The sequence below is a fragment of the Anthonomus grandis genome, chromosome 1 (genome assembly GCF_022605725.1).
Source record: "Anthonomus grandis grandis chromosome 1, icAntGran1.3, whole genome shotgun sequence".
Lineage (NCBI taxonomy): Eukaryota > Metazoa > Arthropoda > Insecta > Coleoptera > Curculionidae > Anthonomus > Anthonomus grandis.
Window position 1 is genome coordinate 3,296,762 of NC_065546.1, and position 6,000 is coordinate 3,302,761.

General features: G+C 29.9%; 1 protein-coding gene across 2 annotated transcripts in view; it reads right to left on the bottom strand.

The window, feature by feature from the left end:
* Positions 1 to 5,459, bottom strand: part of LOC126735869 (class A basic helix-loop-helix protein 15-like) — a 127,269-nt gene extending 121,810 nt beyond the window's left edge. For both annotated transcript variants that reach the window (XM_050439974.1, XM_050439966.1), the window contains exon 1: positions 5,217 to 5,459. The gene's annotated coding sequence lies outside the window, so the exon portion shown is untranslated. The remainder of the gene's footprint in view (positions 1 to 5,216) is intronic.
* Positions 5,460 to 6,000: the final 541 nt, after the last annotated feature.

The following is a 6,000-nucleotide window of genomic DNA, read 5'->3' on the forward strand; positions in this document are numbered from 1 at the left end:
CTATGCCTAGTAAGCTATTAAACCAAGTGTTTCTGTCATTAAAATTACTAAGCATGCCAAGTTGTTTAAAGAGATATTTAGAGAACAAGCTCTTTGCCAGATAGCCCAGGTGCAAATTTTGACGATCGTGTATTTTTAACCATCCAATTTTATGGTATTTTGGACTAATATGCTCCTTAATACAACACATATAAATCATACACAAAAATTTTTCACTCTTTGAAGACTTTGCAATGTGATGACAAAAGCGAATCAGTAATTTATCTTTATTCTTTTAATTTTTTAATGCCCAAAATAACCTCCGCTCCACCTTAACGACGACCGCTAACTTGGTTTTAAAACGTTCGATTCTTATCATTATTAATACCTAGATTGGTAAAACAGTATTATATAAAGTTATATAAACGCTATTTTTAACTGATCTATATTGGGTCCGAAAAACATAATTGCCGATTTATTTTTAATACGTTATTAAGAGAGTAAGTATATACAGTGAGAGCCAAAAGTCCGGAATAAATTCATTTAAAATTCAGGGGTATGTTCAAAAAAAAAACGCTCGGACACGTCGATTTTTATTTCTAACTGCGGGTTTTTTTACTATAATTTTATGTATCCAGGGTGGTCCAAAAATAAGTTACGACCATCAACTTCAATTTTTGAAATGGAAATATCTATTTTTTATTCTGTATTCTTAAAGAACAGAAAATTCTAGACATATTTCATGTACAATGTATGTATTTCTTTATGTACTTCAATGATTCCAAGATCTTGAATCAATTAGGAATAGAGTTATAAAGCTTTGAAATATTATAGGAAAAATTCCGTTCATAAATAGATGTTCAATTGAGGAGGTGTTATAAAACCTTTAAATCTAATATTTATAATATGTACGTGCGATCTATAGAGATAGAGGTGCACTGTACGTCTGGTTTCCATTATAAACCAGTTTGTTTCAGAGAGTTTATAAGAATTTCTTTCATATTTACAGATTCCATAGATATACCGCAAACAGGAATTTTGCACTCCTTGTACACGTTTTTTTTTGAATTTATGTCAAGCAGTTTCTATAAACGACATTTCCATAGTCAAACGCAGATAAAACGAGAGCGTTACATAAAATTGTTTTTAATCTTTGCGATAAAATGTGTCGATTGCTCTATAATAATTTAAGTCTAAGATAAGCTTTTTGGATATAATCAGATACGTGCTGGTCGAATCGCATTTGACCGTCAAAAGTAAGAACAAGATTTTTATATTTTCCTTTATTTCTAAAGACACGTCACCCAGCCTAATATTAATTTGATTTTTATTAATTTGCGCATCAATCTTAGAACCAAATATTAACAAAAAACGCACTTGCTTGGATTTAGATAAAGAGAATGCTGTAGGGAAATATATCTTAAGTTTCCTAATTCTGTATTAATACATTGAAGCGACTCACCAGGTTGCTCTTTAAAAAACAAATAATATAGTTGCATATCATCCGCGTAGTAGTGAACTTTACATGTTTTTATTATTTTATTAACATATAATGGACTTATAACCGATCCCTGAGGTACCCCGCAGAGAATATGCTGTGAACTAGATAACATTCAATCAATCCTAACACGCTAACTTTTTCCTATTAAATAATGTTTAAAAAATTAAATCGCATCTTTTTAAATGCTACAAAGATAAAATTGCCAATAATAAATCATGATCTATAGTATCGAAGGCAATGACTATCAAAATATCATTTTTGTGGTGAATGACACATTTGGTGGCGAATAATTTTTTCTAACACCTTAGCTAAGCAAGGTAACACTAATTGGTCTTAGATCCTTATAATTTTTTGGGTCACTACATTTGGGCAGGGGTGTTCTATCTGTAAAATTATTGAGTAACGTTCGAACCTATTAATGAATTTAAATTGAGGTCCCCTAAATCATTTGCTCTATCACAAACATTGCTAAAAATATTCTCCAGCACCATTCAGGGCAATCAAAGGATTACCTCTAGATGGTCTGTTAAAAGCCTCGATTGCAATTGTAATGTTGTCTAAATTTATTTTTGCTGAATTTTCTTACTATCAATATTAAAGTATTTTTAATGTTACTCTACCGCTTGCTAACCTGTCCACTTTGTAAAAATTAAATTCCTTAATATCAACTTCAAAGTGCAATACATTACAATTTAGTCGACTTTCAGAAATTGCTAAAGTATGTAGGTTAAAGTTGTGCAAAAGAGTGTTCCTAATGAAATTAATACTATAGTAAAAAAAATCTTGTATGATTATGATCCATTTTAAGCTATTACTAGATTATTGAGAAAAAATAATAAAGTAGCTTTAGTAAAAGAAAATACTTAAAACGCAGATGAATGCTCTTTAAAAAAGACTAATTTTGAAGTACGTTTCTAATAATATAGATTTTTTGAATTTTAATCCCCAAAATAACCTTCGCTCCACCTTAACGACGACCGCTAACTTGGTTTTAAAACGTTAGATTCTCATAATTATTAATACCTAGATTGGTAAAACAGTATTATATAAAATTATATAAACGCTATTTTTAACTGTATCTATATTGGGTCCGAAAAACATAATTGCCGATTTATTTTTAATACGTTATTAAGAGAGTAAGTATATACAGTGAGAGCCAAAAGTCCGGAATAAATTCATTTAAAATTCAGGGGTATGTTCAAAAAAAAACGCTCGGACACGTCGATTTTTATTTTTAACTGCGGGTTTTTTACTATAATTTTATGGTCCAAAAATAAGTTACGACCATCAACTTCAATTTTTGAAATGGAAATATCTATTTTTTATTCTGTATTCTTAAAAAACAGAAAATTCTAGACATATTTCATGTACAATGTCTGTACTTCTTCTTGTACTTCAATGATTCCAAGATCTTAAATCAATCAGAAATAGAGTTGTAAAGCTTTGAAATATTATAGGAAAAATTCCGTTCCTAAATAGATGTTCAATTGAGGAGATGTTATAAAACTTTTAAATCTAATATTTATAATATGTACATGCGATCTATAGATAATTTTATTGTAAAGATATAGGTGCACTGTACGCCTGGTTTCCATTATAAACCAGTTTGTTTCAGAGAGGTTATAAGAAATTCTTTCATATTTACAGATTCCATAGATATACCGCAAACAGGAATTTCGCACTCCTTGTACACGTTTTTTTTTTTTTTTTGAATTTGTGTCAAGCAGTTTCCATAAACGACATCTCCATAGTCCAACACAGATAGAACGAGAGCGTTACATAAAATTGTTTTTAATCTTTGGGATAAAATGTGTCGATTGCTCTATAATAATTTAAGTCTAAGATAAGCTTTTTGGATACAATGAGATACGTGCTGGTCGAATCGCATTTGACCGTCAAAAGTAAGACCAAGATTTTTTATATTTTCCTTTATTTCTAAAGACACGTCACCCACCCTAATATTAATTTGATTTTTATTAATTTGCGCATCAATCTTAGGACCAAATATTAACAAAAAACACTTGCTCGGATTTAGATCAAGAGAATGCTGTAGGGAAATATATCTTAAGTTTCCTAATTCTGTATTAATACATTGAAGCGACTCACCAGGTTGCTCTTTAAAAAACAAATAATATAGTTGCATATCATCCGCGTAGTAGTGAACTTTACATGTTTTTATTATTTTATTAACATATAATGGACTTATAACCGATCCCTGAGGCACCCCGCAGAGAATATGCTGTGAGCTAGATAACATTCAATCAATCCTAACACGCTGACTTTTTTCTGTTAAATAATGTTTAAAAAATTGAATCGCATCTCTTTTGAATGCTACAAAGATAAAATTGCCAATAATAAATTATGATCTATAGTATCGAAGGCAATGACTATCAAAATATCTCTTTCGAAATCCAGACTGCACATTCGGTGGTATTTTATTATGTTGAACATGTTTGATCATTTGGTGGTGAATAATTTTTTCTAACACCTTAGCTAAGCAAGGTAACACTAATTGGTCTTAGATCCTTATAATTTTTTGGGCCACTACATTTGGGCAGGGGTGTTCTATCTATAAAATCGTTGAGTAACGTTCGAACTTATTAATGAATTTAAATTGAGGTCCCCTAAATCATTTGCTCTATCACAAACATTGCTAAAAATATTCTCCAGCACCATTCAGGGCAATCAAAGGATTACCTCTAGATGGTCTGTTAAAAGCCTCGATTGCAATTGTAATGTTGTCTAAATTTATTTTTGCTGAATTTTCTTACTATCAATATTAAAGTATTTCTAATGTTACTCCACCGCTCGCTAACCTGTCCACTTTGTAAAAATTAAATTCCTTAATATCAACTTCAATACATTACAATTTAGCCAACTTTCAGAAATTGCTAAAGTATCTAGGTTAAAGTTGTGCAAAAGAGTGTTTTTAATAAAATTAATACTATAGTAACAAAAATCTTGTATGATCATGATCCATTTTAAGCTATTACTAGATTATTGAGAAAAAATAATAAAGTAGCTTTAGTAAAAGAAAATTCTTAAAACGCAGATGAATGCTCTTTAAAAAAGACTAATTTTGAAGTACGTTTCTAATAATATAGATTTTTTGAATATCCTAACAATATGTTAAAAATAAAATAAACTTTTTAATTATTTAAATCCGTTATATTTATATAAAGTTTATGTGGGTCAGCTTGCAGTACAAATTTGTATCTATAAAAATGGGATTGTGTAAAATAATTTAAAAAAGTCTAAGTGAACCAGTATAGTAGATATGTAACTTATATCCAAGTCAAGGAAGACCCTTTCTAAAGTCACATCAAAATTTTCGGATTAATTTTATTTATGTTAGAATAATCAGTTATTTTATTTTGTGACACTCAGTCAAAACCATTTAATAAATCTGGTAAAATACTATTAATTTCTATTTTATTAAGTCAAAGAAAAATTATTTACAGTTAGTTATAGGAACGTTTGTCCAAACAAGTTTTTAGAAGTTTTTAATGGAATTTTTGTAAATTATTACGTATGTTGAGTCTCTTTTAGTAATGAGAGTCCTGAAGTATACGACTAATGTATAAAATTAATTGACGTTTAATATTTTATATGTAAGCCAATCATGTAAGGGTTGCAACTTTTTTCGTTTTTGGCTTCTATGTGATTTAGTCTATTTATTAGTCAAATATAAAATAATAAATATTAAAGTATGCTATTTAATAAAAACTATACTTACACATCGAAGACATTTAAGTCACCAGTAAGTAGTACAATCAATATAATCTCCAATAGTCACAAAACCAAAATGTTCACCAAATATCACCAAAACTCTTAAAAAAAAGAATATGACTATAAAATCATACTTAAAAATAAAATAAAACCAAAATATTGGCAGTCGTGGTACCACGAGTTTCTAAGTCAGGTATGTCCGCGCAACGGCCAACAGTGAAACTGAATAACAGTCTCAAAAAGAATCCGTGCTTTCCCGTTACATTACACTGGTGAATGGCTCGCTTGCCCGCAAAAATCTAGGTCGACGCAAAGTAATATGTAGTTTGGAGTGCCCCAAGGCTTTAATCCGGTCCCACTGAATGTTGTACTGCAGCTTATTTTGCGCCCTTAATTTCTTAAGACAATCATTTTTGTTTTTTCTTTTTGTAATATAACAGGTTAAGCTGTCAACATCCTGTTTCGTGCCGGCCTTGATTTTAAACTGGATTTTAAGCTAAAGAAGACTGCTCTCTTATTGCGATTGTACTTACATGATTATTTAATAAGATCGTTATCACCACAGGTAAAGACATAACTCATTTGTTTGAAAGTTATTTTTCTAGTGTTGCTTGCTCGAATAATAACATCGATCTTAATGGTCTAACTCTATTAAGTTACCAGGTAAAACTCTAAATTGTCCCTCTCGTTTTTCTAAAAAATACTGTCTAATAGCCGATTCTCTTATTTTCCAAAGAAAAATTTTATTGGAATTGTTGCATTCTTGTTCGACAGTAGTTCCTTTCAATGAA